At 52.4% G+C, this 20000-nt stretch overlaps 1 non-coding gene across 1 annotated transcript in view; it reads left to right on the plus strand.

Moving 5' to 3' along the window:
• Window positions 1–18893: 18893 nt before the first annotated feature.
• Window positions 18894–20000, plus strand: part of LOC148029593 (18S ribosomal RNA) — a 1812-nt gene continuing 705 nt past the window's right edge. Inside the window, exon 1 of the ribosomal RNA XR_015692538.1 lies at window positions 18894–20000. This exon is cut by the window's right edge and continues 705 nt beyond it. This is a non-coding gene — a ribosomal RNA (18S ribosomal RNA).

The raw sequence follows: 20000 nt of genomic DNA on the forward strand, positions 1-20000 counted from the left end.
AAGCGAATGATTAGAGGCATCGGGTGTGAAACACCCTCGACCTATTCTGAAACTTTAAATAGGTCGACGCCTCCTCCCCCCCACCATGCCACGACATGACGCGACGTGCCCCCTGCCCAACATAACATGACAACCCCCCTCCCCCCCCATGTCATCCCCCCCACCCCCCATGACACGACATGATGCGACGCGCCCCCCCATGACATCCCCCCACCCCCCATGACACGACACGATGCGACGCAACGCCCCCTCCCCATGACACGACCTGACGCGATGCGCCCCCCCATGACATCCCTCCCCCTACCCCCCATGACACAACACGACGCGACGCGACGCGCCCCCCATGACATGACATGACACGACGCGACACGTCCCCCCATGACATCCCCCCGCCCCATGACATGACACGACGCCCCCTCAACACACACAACCCCATGTCACGACGCGCCGCCCCCCACCCCGCCCCCTCCCCCCCCCCCCCCCATGACATCCCACCCCGCCCCCCATGACACGACACGACACGAAGCGCCCCCCCATGACGTCCCCCTCCCCCGCCCCATGACATGACACCACACCATGTTGCAACACGCCCCCCTTCCCCCCTCAACACACACCACACCATGTCGCGACGCGCCCCCCCCATGACATGACACGCCCTCCCCCCACCTCCAAAATTCAGCCCCCCCCTTCCCCCCTCAACACACACCACAACATGTCGCGACGCCCCCCTCCCATGACACGACATGACGCGACGCCCCGCCCCCCAACACACACGACACCATGTCGCGATGCGCCCTCCCCCCACCTCCAAAATTTGCCCCCCCCTTCCACCCTCAACACACACCACACCATGTTGCGATGTGCCCCCCACCCATAACATGACACGATGCGACATGCCACCCGCGTGACATCTCCCCACCCCCCCATGACACGACAGGACGCGACGCCCCCCTCCTCCCCCCCCCCCCCCCATGACATCCCCACCCCACCCCCCATGACACGACACGTCGCGACATGTCCCCCCCCATGACATCCCCCCCACCACCCATGACACCACACGATGTGACGCGCCCCCCCCCCCCCCATGACATCCCCACCCCACCCCCCAGGGCACATCCCCCCCTCCCATGACACGACGACGTGACGTGCCCCCCCCATGACATCCCCCCCACCCCCCATGACATGACACGTCGCGACGCGCCCCCCCCCCCCCCCCGGCTCCCCCATGACATCCCCCCCCACCCATGACACGACACGACGAGATGCGCCCCCCCCCCCCCCCCCCAACATAAGATGACATCCCCCCCCCTCCAAAATTCGGCCCGTCCCCCTTCCCCCCTCAACACACACCACACTATGTCGCGACGCGCGTCCCCCCCCCCCCCCCCCACCCACCATGGAATCCCCACCCCACCCCCCCGCCCCATGACATGAAACGACGTGCCGCCCCCCCTCCCCCCCCCCGCCCCATGACATGACATGACGCGCCGCACCCCCCCCCCCCCCCCATGACCATGTCACGCACCACACCATGTCGCAACGTGCCCCCCCCCTCCCCATGTCATCCCCGCCCCACCCCCCCACCCATGACACGACACGACGCGACGCGCCCCCCCCATGACATCCCCCCCATCCCCCATGACACGACACGACGCGACGCGATGCGCCCCCCCCCCGCCATGACATCCCCACCCCACCCCCCCACCCATGACATGACACGATGAGACGCGCCCCCCCTTGACACGACACGACAAGACGCGCCACCCCCCCATGACATCCCCACCCCACCCCCCATGACACGACACGACACGTCGTGACGTGCCGCCCCCCCCCCCCCCCCCCCCCCCCCCCCCAATGACATCCCCCCCACCCCCCATGACACGACACGACGCGACGCACCCCCCCCATCCATGACATCCCCCCCCACCCCACCCCCCCCACCCCCACCCCCCAAGACACGACACGACACGACGCGGTGCGGGGGTGCATTGTCGGGGCGTGCGGTGGGGTGAGGGGGTGTGCCGTGTCGTGGGGGGTGACGTGGGGTGGAGTGTGTCAAGCACGGTTTTCGGAGGAGTGGTGGGGTGGTGTGGAGGGAGCGGGGTTTTTCGAGGTGGGTTGCAGGGGGGCGTCGTGGGGGGGGTGCGGTGGGGTGGGGGGGTGTGCCGTGTGGTGGGGGAGGGGGGGTGACGCGGGGTGGGGTGGGTCGAGCGGTGTTTTCAGAGGCGTGGTGGGGTGGTGTGGAGGGAGCAGGGTTTTTTGAGGTGGGGTGTGGGGGGCCGTCGTGGGGGGGTGCGATGGGGTGGGGGGGTGTGCGGTGTCGTGGGGGGTGACGTGGGGCACGGTGGGTCGAGCGGGGTTTTTGGACGTGTGGTGGGGTGGTGTGGATGGAGCGGGGTCATGGGGGGGTGCGGTGGGTTGGGGGGTGTGCCCCCCCATGACCCCGCTCCATCCACACCACCCCACCACACGTCCAAAAACCCCGCTCGACCCACCGTGTGGGGGGGAGTGGTGTGGTGGTGTGGATGGAGCCGCGTCATGGGGGGGTGGGGTGGGTTGGGGGGTGTGCCGTGTCGTGGGGGGTGACGCGGGGTGTCGCGACGCCCCCTCCCCCCCCACCATGCCACGACACGTCGCGACACGCCCCCTCCCCAACATAACATGACAACCCCCCTCCCCCCCATGACATCCCCCCACCCCCCATGACACGACATGATGCGACGCGATGCACTCCCCCCCCATGACATGACACGACGCAACGCGCCCCCCATGACATGACACGACTCCCCCTTAACACACACAACCCCATGTCACGACGCGTCGCCCCTGCCCCCGCCCCCTCCTCCCCCAATGACATCCCCACCCCACCCCCCTCCCCATGACACGACACGACGCGACGCGCCCACCCATGATATCCCACCCCACCCCCATGACATGACACGACACGAAGCGTCCCCCCCCATGACATCCCCCTCCCCCCGCCCCATGACATGACACCACACGATGTCGCGACACGCCCCCCCTTCCCCCCTCAACACACACCACACCATTTTGTGACGCGCCCCCCCCCCCATGATATGACATGCCCTCCCCCCCACCTCCAAAATTCAGCCACCACCCTTCCACTCTCAAAACACACCACAACATGTCGCGACGCCCCCCCCCCCCCCCCCCCCAACACACACCACACCATGTCGCAACGCGCCCTCCCCCCACCTCCAAAATTTGCCCCCCCCCCTTCCCCCCTCAACACACACCACACCATGTCGCAACGTGCCGCCCCCCCTCCCCTCACCATGACAGCCCCACCCCACCCCCCCCACACGCGACGTGCCCCCCCCACCCCCCCCCACCCCCCATGATACGACACGACGTGACGTGCCCCCCCCCATGACATCCCCCCCCCCACCCCCCCCCCCACCCATGGCACGACACGACTTGACGTGCCCCCCCATGACACGACAAGACGCGACACGCCCCCCCCCCCCCCCCCCCCCCATGACATCCCCCCCCCCATCCCCCATGACATGACACGACGCGACGTGCCCCCCCCCATGACATCCCCCCCCCACCCATGACACGACACGACACAACACACCCCCCCCCCTCCCCATGTCACGGACCACACCATGTCGCGACGTGCCGCCCCCCCTCCCCATGACATCCCCACTGCACCCCCCCTACCCATGACACGACACGACACGACGCGCCCCCCCCCCCCCCCCCCCCCCCCCATGACATCCCCCCCACCCCCCATGAAACGACACGACAGGACGCGATGTGGGGGGGCATCGTTGGGGTGTGCGGCGGGGTGGGGGGGTGTGCCGTGTCGTGGGGGGTGACGCGGGGTGGGGTGGGTCGAGCTGGGTTTTCGGAGGTGTGGTGGGGTGGTGTGGAGGGAGCGGGGTTTTTTGAGGTAGGGTGCGGGGGGGCGTCGTGGGAGGTGCGGTGGGGTGGGGGGGTTGTGCCATGTCGTGGGGGGGTGACACGGGGTGGGGTGGGTCGAGCAGGGTTTTGGTAGGCGTGGTGGGGTGGTGTGGATGGAGCGGGGTTTTTCGAGGTGGGGTCGGAGGAGGGGGGGATGCGCCGCGTCATGGGGGGTGGGGGGGTGTGCCGTGTCGTGGGGGCGTGACGCGGGGTGGGGTGGGTCGAGTGGGGTTTCGGGAGGCATCGTGGGGTGGTGTGGATGGAGCGGGGTTTTTCGAGGTGGGGTGCGGGGGGGCGTCATGGGGGGGTGCGGTGGGGTGGGGGGGGTGTGCCGTGTCTTGGGGGAGGGGGGGTGATGCGGGGTGGGGTGGGTCGAGCAGGGTTTTCAGAGGCGTGGTGGGGTGGTGTGGAGGGAGCGGGGTTTTTCGAGGTGGGGTGCGGGAGGGCGTCGTGGAGGGGTGCAGTGGGGTGTGCCGTGTCATGGGGGTGACGCGGGGCACGGTGGGTCGAGCGGGGTTTTTGGAGGCGTGGTGGGGTGATGTGGATGGAGTGGGGTTTTTTGAGGTGGGGTGGGGGGGGGGATCTGCGTCGTGGGGGGGTGGGGGGTGGGGGGGTGTGCCGTGTCGTGGGGGGTGACGCGGGGTGTCGCGACCCCCCTCCCCCCCCACATGCCACGACACGACGCAACGTGCCCCCTCCCCAACATAACATGACAACCCCCCTCCCCCCCCATGACATCCCCCCCACCCCCCATGACATGACACAACGTGAAGCGCCCCCCCATGACATCCCCCCACCCCCCATGACACGACATGATGCGATGCGACGCGCCCCTCCCCATGACACGACATGACGCGATGCTCCCCCCCATGACATCCCCCCCACCCCCCATGACACAACACGACACGATGCGACGCGCCCCCCCATGACACGACATGACATGATGCGACGCGGCCCCCCCATGACATCCCCCTACCCCAGGACATGACACGACGCCCCCTCAACACACACAACCCCATGTCACGACGTACAGCCCCCGCCCCCGCCCCCGCTCCCCCCCCCCCCCCCATGACATCCCCCGCCCCATGACATGAAACCACACCATGTCGCGAGGCGCCCCCCCTTCCCCCCTCAACACACACCATACCATGTCGCGACGCGCGCTCCCCCCCCCCCCCCCCCCATGACATGACACGCCCTCCCCCCCACCTCCAAAATTCGGCCCCCCCCCTTCCCCCCTCAACACACACCACAACATGTCGCGACACCCCCCCCCCCCCCCCCCCCCAACACACACCACACCATGTTGCGACGCGCCCTCCCCCCACCTCCAAAATTTGCCCCCTCCCTTCCCCCCTTAACACACACCACACCATGTCGCGACGTGCCGCCCCCCCCTCACCATGACATCCCCACCCCACCCCCCCCACCCATAATACGACACGACGCGACGCGCCGCCCCCATGACACGACACGATGCGATGTGCCCCCCCCATGACATCCCCCCACCCCCCATGACACGACACGAGGCGATGCGCCCCCCACCCATGACATGACACGACGAGACGTGCCCCCCCATGACACGAGACGATGCGACGCGCCCCCCCTCCCCCTTCCCCCCTTAACACATACCACACCATGTCGCGACGTGCCCCCCCCCTCCCCATGACATCCCCCCCCACCCATGACACGGCATGACGCGACGCGCCCCCCCCCCCCCCCCCCCCATGACATCCCCACCCCACCCCCCCACCCATGACACGACACGACGGGACGCGCCCCCCCTTCCCCCCTCAACATACACCACACCATGTTGCGACGTGCCAACCCCCCCCCCCCCCCCCCCCATGACATCCCCACCCCAACCCCCCCCACCCATACACGACACGCCCCCCCCTTCCCCCCTCAATACGCCATGTTGCGACGTGCCCTTCCCCCCCCCCCCCAAGAAATTTTGGGCTTTGTAGGTATGCCTTGCCGTTGGAGCCAAAAACACCTATGAGGGATGCGAGCTCCATGAGCCCTTACCTCACTAGCGGTGTCGCGTCGTGGTGGAGTGCAGGTTGATTATTGCAACATCACGTGCCCGCTACCCTTGTGCCTTGCGCATTCGCGCCTTGCAATATACTCGGGCCCTCAAGAAGGGCCCTACGTTTTTAGACCCTCACAGCTTGTTGTTTCCTTGTGCCATGTTACCATGATATCGTGTCGCGTTACCTAGCCCCGTTACGTGTTACCTTTCGCTGCACATCACGCGTTATGCGTTACGCTTCGGCGTTCCGTGTCGGGGTGTAATACGCGTTCTCTAGGTTGTGGAGACGCTGATTAGAGGGTGATCCCTCATGAGGCGGGCTTCACGGGGTGGGTCTTGCCTGGCTCCACGGGAGTGTCGTCACACTTGGTATAAGAGCAAACTCCTCGGCAGGTGTGTAATGACCCCCGAGTGAGCGAGCCTGGTAGAAGTAAAATGTCCCTTGTGCGAAAATCAAAGGCTGCCATGAGAAAAGAAGAAATCGAGGGGAGGTATGCCGAAAAAAGGCGCCTCCTAGTAGATTACCTACAGATGGAGTCTCTAGAAGCTAAGCTATGTCAAACCAAGGTGGATAAGCTGAATGGCAAATCAGAGCCCCTTGGAACGGTGCTGTCGAAGCTAGACCGGTGCATCGAAAAGGTCCGCAATGACTTGGACTTGTGCCAAAAAGAAGTGGAAGTGCTGAACGCAAGTATTATGCAATATTGTGAGTACCTTGCAGAAGTGGGCGACGGGGATACCTTGTATCTCGAAAGCACCTTGAAGAAGGGGATTGCTAGGGACTTTGGTGCAGATGCTGCGGTGGGTGGCTTGCCAACGCCAATGCTTCAAAAGGAAATGATGCCAAGTTCAACCCCACGATGGGTGGCCCTATCGACCCCAGCTACCCATACGAGGTCGAGAGCAATACCGAGTCGCCAGGAGCCCAGTTCAAGCTCAAGCGACGAAGGTTCCAGTGAGCATAGTGATGACTCTGCGGAGTCCAGTGACAATGAAGATGACTCTACGGAGTCGGATGAATATGAGGATGACTCTTCGGAGTCTTATGAGGATGGAGACGACTCTGAGGAGTCGAGTGGGAGTGAAGAGGACTCTGAGGAGTCAAGTAGCGATGCTAAAAGCGACTCTACGGAGTCAGATTATGAAGAAGAAGATGAAGAGCAGCATGCAGAGGATGAAGAAGAAGATAAGGAGAATGAAGATGCGGTACATAGGAATTCGGTCTGGACTGTAACACAAAGGACCGCTATGGCTAAAGTCAGGCTGCTATGGGATGAGTCCTTGAAGGAAAAGAGAGGCCAGATGGAGCCGGGTACGAGCTCGCGGGTTGGTGACTCTCAGTATGGCACAGAGTCGGATTCAAACTCGCGTGGCCAATTTATTGGCAAGCTGACAGGGGCCATAGTCGGGTCAGGTGGTGACAAGTCAGAAACTAAAGATCCAAAAAAATATGCAGATAGTCCAGTGGACCCAGAGTGGTGCTGGAGCGAAGGATATGAAGAAGAAGAAGAGAGGGCCATATGTTATGAAGACTCAAGCCAATGTTACCTACAAGAGGGAACCTATGAAGACTCCTGGTACCGGGAGGATAAACGAATGGACATCTATCAGGGTGATCCCTGTGAAGACTCCTGGTGCCGGGAGGATAAACAAACGGCGGATGATCATGATGACATCTTTGTAGTCTCCTTGAGCCGGGAGCCTAAACAAACGGCCACACATCAGATAGACCCAGAAGGGGCCTACGGGCCAGATACAGAGAGGCAATATGAAAAACTCGGGATGGCATGGACGAGTATAAAAGAAACCGTGGCCAACACTCATCCATTGAGCTTATCAGGAGCTAGGGTGTCTAGCTATATCGTGGATGGAGTGCTCATCGAAGATTATGAGGACGAACAGGTGACCTCTGGGTCAGATTCAGAGATAGAAGAGTGGGATGAAGAACTCGTGAAGGCACGGACGAGTATAAAGAAACCAGAGGCCATACACCCTACAATGTGCATACCATAGGCCATTGGGCCTAAGTTTATGTTTGATGGAGTGTTGATAGAAGACGGTGCTAAAACCAGTGAGACCTATGGGTCAGATCTAGAATCGGAAGACTCCTGCAGCCAGGAGGATAAACAAATGGCCACATTCCAAGATGATACCTATGAAGACTCCTTGTGCCGGGAGGATAAAAGAATGGGCAAGCAGCAGGGTGATACCTGTGAAGACTCCTCACTCCAGGAGGATAAACGAATGGCCATGTTCAACGATGATCCTTGCGAAGACTCCTTAGTCCAGGAGGATAAAGAAAGGAACAAGGTTGTTACTCAGACGGTCGAAGACTCCTTGCCACGGGAGAATAAAGGAACGGGTTTGTATAATGCATATGATGGTTATCTAGCAGGCTCCTTGTGCCTAGAGGATAAATGAAAGGCCACACATCCAGTGCCCTCAGTGCACCAGAAAAGAAGGAAGATCCGAAGGAGGAAGAACTCCTTTTGCCAGGAGTATAAACGAAAGGCTTTGGTTCAAGCTGCCAGAAAAGCAGTGGAAAACTCGCGTAGCCACGAGTATAAAAGAACGGCCAACCCCCTTTCCATTCGCGCTTTACACGTAAGGAGATGTACCACCTAAACAAGACGGTGGTTTCCTCATCAACCTCGGGCATACAACGCCCCACCATCTGTCAAGATTGTGGAAGAGAAGGAAGGAGTCTCACTTGTAGCTTTCTTGCTTGCACAATGGGGGAATACACACAGAGGTGGAGGCTGAAAACAGTTTTCCTCTTCTTAGTTGTGTAAGCCAAAAAGAACTCTCATACAAAGAAATAGAAGAACCCTATATATGGGTCTCAAACCAAAGAAAACTAACTAAGGTGGCATACTAACTGAGCCACGAACTAGAGTAGATAAGGATAGCTGTCATCTAGCTATTATTCATGGGCGGTGTACCAACCGCATCTGCAACTGACACGTCGGTGACATAAATGCACAACGGTCACCCTGGCGTATCACAAGTGGAGCTCGATATATCAACACTCCCCCTCGAGCTCAATCCCAATTCCTGCACATCAAGCAGGTCTCTGAACTTGCGCAGCTTCTCTGCGCCCAATGCCTTCGTAAATATGTCAGCTACCTGATCCTCTGTGCTGACATAAACTAGATCAATAAGACCTAGTAAAACCCTCTCTCGCACATAGTGATAATGCACCTCAATGTGCTTTGTTCTAGCATGATAGACTGGGTTATTTGCCAAGTGTATACTACTCATGTTGTCACAATAAATGACAACTGGCCCATCTGTAGACTGAGGCATATCATAAAGTAGCTTATGCAACCAAGCTACCTCACATGCAGCCATTGCTGCACCCCTGTACTCAGCCTCTGTGCTCGACAAGGCAACTATAGGCTGTTTCTTGCTGCTCCAAGTGACTGTAGCACTCCCAAAAGAGAACACATATCCACTGGTAGATTGTCTATCAGAAATACTACCAGCCCAATCAGCATCAGTGTATCCATGCAACTGTATCTGAACCCCAGTCTCATAAAATAGTCCATACTGCAATGTGGACTTCACATACCTGAGTATGCGTCTAGCCGCATCCAAATGTGGTTTCCTTGGAGCCTGCATAAACTGACTTACCAATCCAACATCATAGCTCAAATCTGGCCTGGTAATAGTCATATAAATCAAACTTCCTACTATGCATTTGTACATAGTAGGGTCTTCTAGAAGCTCACCTGCATCTGTGCTCAGCTTCACATTCTGCTCCAAGGGAACTGAAATAGGCTTACAGCCTATCATCCTATATTTGGACAGCATGTCCAATCCATACTGCCTCTGCAAGAGCTGTATCCCACTTGGTGATCTAATCACCTCAATGCCCAAGAAATAACGCAGCTCTCCCAAATCCTTCATCTTAAACTTCTGCTTCAATAGCATTTTCACATGAAGGATATCTTCATCACTGTCACCTGTCATAATCAAATCATCAACATAAATGACAAGTAGCATAATACCTTTCTCTGTTTTTCTCACATAAAGTGAGAAATCTGCCTTGGAAATCTGAAAGCCAATAGTGACAAGATACTGTCCTATCTTGTCAGACCATGCTCTAGGTGCTTGCTTCAAGCCATACAAGGCTTTCTTCAACCTGCAAACAAACTCAGGATGAACAGCATGCACATAACCTGGTGGCTGCTCCATATAGACCTCTTCTTGCAAATCACCATGCAAGAAGGCATTCTTTACATCTATCTGATGTAAAGACCATCCCTTTGATGCAGCCATAGCAATGACTGCTCTTACGGTTGCCATCCTTGCAACCGGACTGAATGTTTCTTTATAGTCAATGCCATATGTTTGTGCATACCCCTTGACTACTAATCTTGCCTTGTATCTGTTCACAGAACCATCTGCATTGTGTTTCACCTTATAAACCCACTTACAGCCAATTGCATTCTTACCTTTAGGCAAAGGTACCAACTCCCATGTAGCATTTGCTTCCAAGGCATCCATTTCTTCATCCATGGCTTTCTCCCATTTTTCTTTTCCCATGGCTTGCTCAAAAGAAGTGGGTTCTGGTTCCTGTATCACTTTGACCATATATGCATAGTGAATGGCTATAAATCCATCATATTTCAGCCTATCCATAGGATACCTAGCTCTCGTAGACCTATGCAAAGTAGGTTCACTCCCAGGTTCTCTCAAAACATCCCTAGTCTTCCTTACTCCAGGTGTAACAATAGAAGGAATACCCAACTCATCATCAATGCTCTGTTCTGAGCCACTGGATTCACCATCCACATAAGAGTGACCTGCATTCACATCAAACATGGGTTGATCTACCTTCTCTTTTCCTTTTCGTGATACCTGCATACCACTATTTGCATTGCCTTCAGAAGATTCTCCTGATCTCAATCTGCCTGTCCATGGCGAAGAATGTGAACCACTGCTAGAAGACGTTCCAGGTCCACTAATATTTTGTGACTGCTGCTGTGAATTCTGTGCAGCATTACCATTTTGTGCATCTACATCATCAATCACATTTACTGGTTTATACTAGCTACTCATCTCATCAGAAACAACATCTCTACTCACTGTAAACTTACGAGTAGAGGGGCTATAGCATCTATACCCTTTTTGTTGCAGAGAGTAACCAATAAAGATGCACTTCTCAGCTTTTGGATCCAACTTGGATCTCAACTCATCTGGCACATGTACATAGGCAATGCAACCAAAAATTTTCAAATGAGAAATATCTGGTTTCCTACCAGTATACCTCTCCTCTAGAGTCATCCCATGTATTGCTACAGTGGGAGTCCTGTTCATTATGTAGACTGCTGTAGCAACTGCTTGAGCCCAATAAAAATCTGGCAGGTCTTTTTCATTGAGCATGGCACGAGATACCTCTCCAATATGCCTGTTTTTTCTTTCTGCAATTCCATTTTGCTCTGGGTTATGACTGCATGAATATTGTTGCTTTATGCCATGCTCCTGCAAGAATCTTGCAAACTCATTTGAGAGGTACTCTCCCCCTCCATCTGACCTTAGGCATTTTATTTGCAGGCCTATTTCTTTTTCAACCATAGCTTTAAGAGTTTTGAAATGCCCAAAAACTTCACTTTTCTTTTTCATAAAATACACCCAAACTTTTCTGCTATAGTCATCAATAAAAGTAACAAAATAATGACAGCCTCCAAGAGATGTAGCTTTAGTGGTCCACACATCAGAGTGGATTAATTCCAATGGCTTCTTACTCTCTTGAACATGTCTAGGAAATGGTTTCCTTGCCTGTTTTCCAAACTGATAGGCTTCACATACCTTATGCATTTCTGCAACCTTGAATTTAGGCAATCCTGCAACAATGTTTTGGGCCTGCATTGATTTAAGTCGTTGTACATTAACATGACCAATGCGTTTATGCCAGATATCAATATCTGCAACTACACCGGTCCCATGTGCAAACATTGCTGCACTCAATTTGATGACCAGGAAATCAGTGCAAATAAAGGCACAAAAATGTGCTAAACATGGAAACATCCTTTGCAAACTAACACTTTGCTTTTGTACCCCTTTGTCAAAAATCAAATATGAAGCAATGTAAAATGTGTAGTCAAAAAGGCTCACACTATAAAATATTGTTAGGAAAAGGAAAGGTCAAACCCTTTTGTCTCATGCTAAAAATTGAAAGGTCTTTAGACCTTAGTCAATGTATGCAAATTTGAATTTTATAATTCAAGAAAGGAAAAGGAGGTGGTTGCAGTCGTGGGATTTGGGGAGGTGGGAGGTTGAGGTGGTTACACCCTCTCTCTTCCTTTATCTTCTTATGTCACGGTTCATTTCTTCCTCTCTCATTTTGGCACAACTCTTGCCTTCTTGTTCTTGTTTCCCTCTCTTGTGCTTCATGCTCATTTCTAATGGAGAGTGAGGAAGAGGAAGAGGGTGAGGATGGAAGAATTGTCAAATTTCTTGTGTGTCCCTCTCTTGTGTGTTTGGAGAGCATGGTTCTTGGTGAGAAAGAAGAGATTTCTTGCAGGTTTTGTGTCCAGCAATGTATTTGCAGCCTCTACCTAGCCGGTTCGTGGTTCATATTGTGCCGTGGCAGGGTGCTCTTCATTTGGTGCACTGGCCGGGAAAGAGGTGGCTATGGAACCTGCAAGAGAATGGGTTGCAGTTGCATTTTGGCCATGGAAAACTTGAATCTTTACGAGCTGCATTCTTAGAGGAAGAGGATGGACCTGCTTTGATGGGAATGTTAGTGAAGGTTTCAATAAGGATTGGGTAATGCCTTATAGATGGATCTTGCAAAACCTTGAAGACAGCTGTGAGTATGAATGTAGTGGCAGTGCGCACAATAATGCTTATACAAAAGGTTTCCTGTGCGCTGACTTTGACAGGCTCAGAGATACAATGATGCGGCCATTACCCAACACGTAGCACTTAAGTCATTGCATATAATTCTATATTACTACTTCGGACGACCCTTTTAATCACTAGCGCAGCCTCATCCTAGTCACTAGTGCTCAGAGACACAGAGTAGAGAGATAGAGAGAGTGCGAGTGCCCCAGCCACCACAGCTTTGATCCCTCCAATCTGCACTATCAGCTCCCATTTCTCTGACTCGCATCAATGGCAAGATTAGGCCGCGCAGGATCAAGAAACAGTCTAGCTCGTGCTAATAATGGCAGCATCGGCTATTCAGGGCAAAATGGCTGCGCATGATTGGGCAAATCGGAAGATCCTTTCCTTTGCTCCTGTGAGCTCACTGAGTACTGTTTGTGCTTCAAACTGCGCCTGGAACACATAACCTTGAAGACAGCTGCGATTCTGGACGACATGGTGGCATCAGACATAGCATCAAGAAATAGCGTAGCCCATGCAAATGACGATAGCATCAGTCAGTCAGAAAAAAATGGTTGTGTAGGATTTCCAGGTCTCTCCCATGGCATCGACAGCTACAGTCTCAGGGGCTATAAAAGATCAATCATCACAGATCTGCAGCATCGAATCACACTGTATGATGGTGTCGACATCAAGTTCGCCTTATCTTTCTTGATATGGCTTCTCAGTCTTCCGCGTGGCACCAACGGCCATTCGACCTTATCTCATTATTCCATTTCTTTTAACAGAGAAGAAAAAAATAAGGAAGACCTTCCTTAAAGCTCATTCACCCACTTCCTTTTGACCTTTGCAATATCACTCATTCTATACACACAAGTATTGACTAATTTTTATTTATTTTAGTTTTATCTTTAATAAAACCTACCTTTCTTTCCCTTCCAAAATATATCAACCGGGTGGCGTACCTTATTTCCATATCTCTTGTGAGGGTGTGCTTACGTGTGATATCTTTTTCGGGTTTCTTTCATGAGCTTTATAGTGTGGTTATCTTTCATTCTAACTTGAGTGTGACCTTGTTCTTGTTTACAAATTGTTGAAGAGCCCTATCTTTCGGGTATTTTCTTGTAGTTTTATTTGGCATGTGTTTAAACCTAGGCTTCAACGTCCTAGTTGTGTGTGTATTTTTGTGATTATTTTTCTATCCAAATCCAATGACAATTCAAAGACAATGAAGACCAAAGACGAAGATGAAGATGAAGATTTTTCCAAGAGCTGATTGTGGTTCTTCTTCAAGTTTGTTCGCGGGGACGCTTCACACTTAAGCGTGGGAAGAATGATGACCAGGAAATCAGTGCAAATAAAGGCACAAAAATGTGCTAAACATGGAAACATCCTTTGCAAACTAACACTTTGCTTTTGTACCCCTTTGTCAAAAATCAAATATGAAGCAATGTAAAATGTGTAGTCAAAAAGGCTCACACTATAAAATATTGTTAGGAAAAGGAAAGGTCAAACCCTTTTGTCTCATGCTAAAAATTGAAAGGTCTTTAGACCTTAGCCAATGTATGCAAATTTGAATTTTATAATTCAAGAAAGGAAAAGGAGGTGGTTGCAGTCGTGGGATTTGGGGAGGTGGGAGGTTGAGGTGGTTACACCCTCTCTCTTCCTTTATCTTCTCATGTCACGGTTCATTTCTTCCTCTCTCATTTTGGCACAACTCTTGCCTTCTTGTTCTTGTTTCCCTCTCTTGTGCTTCATGCTCATTTCTAATGGAGAGTGAGGAAGAGGAAGAGGGTGAGGATGGAAGAATTGTCAAATTTCTTGTGTGTCCCTCTCTTGTGTGTTTGGAGAGCATGGTTCTTGGTGAGAAAGAAGAGATTTCTTGCAGGTTTTGTGTCCAGCAATGTATTTGCAGCCTCTACCTAGCCGGTTCGTGGTTCATATTGTGCCGTGGCAGGGTGCTCTTCACAATTCAGACATGTCTGCATCCAATGTAAACATTCTGCCCTTCTTCTTTCCTTTTGCTATCAAGCGACCTTTATTTTTCATATCCTCAACAAAGCATCCATGAGGATTAAATCTGACCTGCAAGCCCTGTTCAACCATTTGACCAACAGAAACGAGATTCTTGATGATATTCGGGATATGAAATACATCGGACAGGTATTTCTTTTTCCCATTCTACATAGACAAAGGAATTTTTCCAATCTGCACAATAGGATGTGCAGTATCATCACCAGTCTCCACAAATCCTGGTTTTTCCATTTTCCTTGCATCCTCCATCCATTCTGCATGACCTGTCATGTGGTTTGATGCACCCGAGTCAACATACCATACATCATTGCTTTCTTCTGCACTTGTCACAGAATTGTTCATGTGCTGCACCATAAACAAATGCTCATTTCTGTCATCACCCTGTCTACTAGAAGATGCATAGTTCTCTTTTTGCAGTTTTCCATTCATGATGTCATTCTGCTTTTTATAGCAGTCTTTAGCCATATGACCCATTTTACCATAGTAATAGCATTCAACATTACTGTTTACATTTTGGCCTCTTTGCCATCCACCACGACCTCTTTGGCTCCCCCTGCCTCTAGAGTTACCACGTCCTCCTCCATAGGACTGGTTTTCTTGAGTTTGCTGAATATTCTGATTTCTGCCACGGCCTCCAAATCGGCCTCCTCTACCTCTGCCTCTACCTCTTCCAGCATTTGAGTAGAAGACAGTTTCTTTTGAAGTTCCTCCTGAAGAAGATGCACCACCATTTCTCTGTTCCTCAGAAATTAGAAGAGCAATCAACTCCTCAAAATCAAGAAATCTTTCACGAACTGAAATGGATGTCCGAAACTGTGCATAATCCTTTCCTAGACCATTCAAGGTCACAGAAACTAAATCATCATCTTCCACTGGCGACCCAATGGAAGCAAGTGCATCTGCAATCTTCTTCACCTTCATGTGGTAGTCATTGATGCTCATATTTTCTCTTTGCACATTATGCAACTCTTGCTTGAGCTGCATTTTCCTGGCTTGCGTATTCGTGCTATACATTTTTGACAAAGTATCCCATGCCTCCTTTGGCGTACTTGCATCCTGAATATGCACAATCATAGAGTCTGAAATACTGATAGACAGCCAGTACATAACTTTCCTGGCTCTCTCATGCCATGCTTTAAATGCCTGCATTTGCTGTTGATTGGGAACATCGGGAAGAACTGGTTCTTCTTCATTTCCTGCAACAAATTTCCAATATCCTTTTCCCATAAGGAAATTCGTCATCCTCAACTTCCATGCCTGGAAGTTGTTCTTATCAAGCTTTTCAGTTACAATCTGTGAAAGAGAATCAGACGCCATTACAGAACACTGCAAAAAATTTTGTCACTGCAAAAACTCAGCTTCACCCTCACAAGGGCAAATCTGCAAAACTGGCGAAAGTGGTATTTGACCACACAGTCACTTCCTAGTGACGATTTTGCATAAACAGGAACCAAGGATGATTCTGAAACTCCCAATGTCTCTGCGCACAAGCATACGATGCAATTTCTACAGTAACTTTTCACCGACCTGTAGAACAGTGGTCGCATATCATAAAATAGGGTCTTTTCCTGAGTGCGTGCAAAAAACTTCCGCCTCCAAAACAGGCCCCGAAATGGCCTCAAATAAAAAAAACAGGCCCCGAAATGGCACTCCTGCACTTTTCGGCTGTGCTACCTGCAGAGATCTGCTTCCAAAATAGAAAATGAAAGCAACACTGCTCCTCTTACCAGAACACCGCGAGCTTGGCTTGCTTTCTTGAGCTCCTTACCACGAACAAGGCTCTGATACCATGTTAAGATTGTGGGAGAGAAGGAAGGAGTCTCACTTGTAGCTTTCTTGCTTGCACAATGGGGGAATACACACAGAGGTGGAGGCTGAAAACAATTTTCCTCTTCTTAGTTGTGTAAGCCAAAAAGAACTCTCATACAAAGAAATAGAAGAACCCTATATATGGGTCTCAAACCAAAGACAACTAACTAAGGTGGCATACTAACTGAGCCACGAACTAGAGTAGATAAGGATAGCTGTCATCTAGCTATAATTCATGGGCGGTGTACCAACCGCATCTGCAACTGACACGTCGGTGACATAAATGCACAACGGTCACCCTGGCGTATCACGAGTGGAGCTCGATATCTCAACACCATCTTCACAAGGAGGTGCGGCTTCCAAGTGCACCTCGCATAAGCTGAGGTATGCGGTCACTCTTAGGTGGTCAAATGCTACCTCAAGCAAATGGAGGAATGCGTCCACTCTAGCGTGGACAAATGATTTCTCCCACTTGATGCGTGGATTGACAGATCAGGCCAATCAAAGCCACAATCAGCAGGGCGCCAACTCTTGGATCCTCGCTTTCATGGCATGGCATGCTCCTAGTTGAGCACCCAGTCGTGCCTCTAGTCCACTGGCATGGTCTGCGCACTCATACTGTTAGGACCCAACCGGGTTACCTCCATTCTGTGTTTGTAATTTAGTCAGCAGGTGGATGGATTGAAGTGCTCATCAATAAAAGATTTCTTCCTAGTCTATGTCCCAAGGGCCGCTCCACACTTGTAATCGAGCCTGTGGGTGGTTAACCTTAAGTCGAGTTCCAAAAGACCATGTTCCGCACTTGTATCGAGTTAGTGGGCATGGTACCTAGCGGGTAGACCCTGACCGACTTGATAGCAAGTTGGTAAAGACCCCCTAACTTTTGGTTAAGTCTAAGAGTCTAGCGGGATAGACACTGACCGCCTTGATAGGGAGGCGTGTTAAGACCCCCGAATTTTTAGTACCTTTATTATTATCACCCCCTTTAACATCATCTGAGTTTTAACAACTCGATGAGGACATCGAGTTTTCTCAAAGGGGGGTATGTATGAGGGATCCGAGCTCCATGAGCCCTTACCTCACCAGCGGTGTCACGTCGTGGTGGAGTGCAGGTTGATTATTGTGCCATCCCGTGCCCGCTACCCTTGTGCCTTGCACATTTGCACCTTGCAATATACTCGGGCCCTCAAGAAGGGCCCTACGTTTTTAGACCCTCACAGCTTGTTGTTTCCTTGTGCCATGTTACCATGATATCGTGTCGCATTACCTAGCCCCGTTACGTGTTACCTTCCACTGCACATCACGCATTACGCGTTACGCTTCGGCGTTCCGTGTCGGGGTGTGATACGCATTCTCTAGGCTGTGGAGACGCTGATTAGAGGGTGATCCCTCATGAGGTGGGCTTCACGGGGTGGGTCTTGCCTACCCCATGACGGCTCCACGGGAGTGTCGTCACAACACCTATGAGGGTAGTGGTGCTTGCTCCATCGAAACACTCCTTGGAGATCCAAGGGAGGGTGAGGTGAGGCATATGGTCCCCGCATCCGTCTTGTCCGCGAGGAGTCTCTCATGAGCAAATGCCATGTACCCCCCGCCGAATGGTTAGGCTCAAGTGACTTGTGGTGATCCTTGCGAGGACATCGCGTCGTGGCGGTCAACTTGTGCCCACTAGGCGGTGAGGAGCGAAGTGCAGTGCCTTGAACATGTGTCTCGTTTGTGGCGAGATCGTGTTCGAGCTCCATGGTTCTCAATGCTAACGGCAATTCTCGTCGTGAATATTGTGCGGCTTGTATCGATACGGATGGACCGAAACCGATGGAACGATGTGATCGAGGTGCTTCTTCATCAGCGTGGCTTGTTCCCAGTGGGGTTGAGTGCACCTCATGATGGGCTCTTCTTGACGTGAAACGGTGGAATGCATGAGCGTCTCCATCGTCTTTCGACTCGACACGAGCTCGGAATGTGGCAGACAAGACAACGTGGAGCACGCCTCGTGCGTGGTGGTGGTGATGGCCGATGCACGTGCTCGTGTGCGGCTTTGTCCACGGTGGGAAACGAAAGCATGCCCTCGTCCCATCCCCATTTGTCGTTTTCTTTTTCTCCCCGTAAACTCTCGAGCCTTCGTGCTCCTCCCCTCTTTCTCTTTACATCAAGAACAACACATTGGTGATGAGGTCATGCCTTTTTGCCCCGCAGCCACACTTGATGTGGAGTCGGAACGCCCAGCAACGGTGCTGCTTGTGTGACGAAAGATAGCTACCTGGTTGATCCTGCCAGTAGTCATATGCTTGTCTCAAAGATTAAGCCATGCATGTGTAAGTATAAACTCTCTTGTACTGTGAAACTGTGAATGGCTCATTAAATCAGTTATAGTTTCTTTGATAGTACCTTGCTACTAGGATAACCGTAGTAATTCTAGAGCTAATACGTGCACCAACTCCCGACTTCTGGAAGGGACGCATTTATTAGATAAAAGGCCCATGCGGGCTTGCTCGGTAATGCGGTGAATCATGATAACTTCCCGAATCGCACGGCCTCAGCGCCGGCGATGCTTCATTCAAATTTCTGCCCTATCAACTTTCAATGGTAGGATAGAGGCCTACCATGGTGGTGACGGGTGACGGAGAATTAGGGTTCGATTCCGGAGAGGGAGCCTGAGAAACGGCTACCACATCCAAGGAAGGCAGCAGGCACGCAAATTACCCAATCCCGACACGGGGAGGTAGTGAAATAAATAACAATACTGGGCTTTTATAAGTCTGGTAATTGGAATGAGTACAATCTAAATCCCTTAACGAGGATCCATTGCAGGGCAAGTCTGGTGCCAGCAGCTGTGGTAATTCCAGCTCCAATAGCATATATTTAAGTTGTTGCAGTTAAAAAGCTCGTAGTTGGATCTGGGGGCAGGGCGTGCGGTCCGCCTCCTTTGGTGTGCACTGATCGCCCCGCCCTTTGTGTTGGAGACACGCTCCCGGACTTAATTGGCTGGGACGTGGATTCGACGATGTTACTTTGAAAAAATTAGAGTGCTCAAAGCAAGCCTATGCTCTGAATACATTAGCATGGAATAACGCGATAGGACTCTGGTCTTATTGTGTTGGTCTTCGGGACCGGAGTAATGATTAATAGGGATGGTTGGGGGCATTCGTATTTCATTGTCGGAGGTGAAATTCTTGGATTTATGAAAGATGAACTACTGCGAAAGCATTTGCCAAGGATGTTTTCATTAATCAAGAACGAAAGTTGGGGGCTCGAAGACGATCAGATACCATCCTAGTCTCAACCATAAACGATGCCGACTAGGGATTGGCGAATGTTATTTTGATGACTTCGCCAGGACCTTATGAGAAATCAAAGTTTTTGG

The sequence above is a fragment of the Lygodium microphyllum genome, chromosome 11 (genome assembly GCF_053477565.2).
Source record: "Lygodium microphyllum isolate KBCC chromosome 11, Lygodium_microphyllum_v1.1.10, whole genome shotgun sequence".
Taxonomy (NCBI): Eukaryota; Viridiplantae; Streptophyta; class Polypodiopsida; order Schizaeales; family Lygodiaceae; genus Lygodium; species Lygodium microphyllum.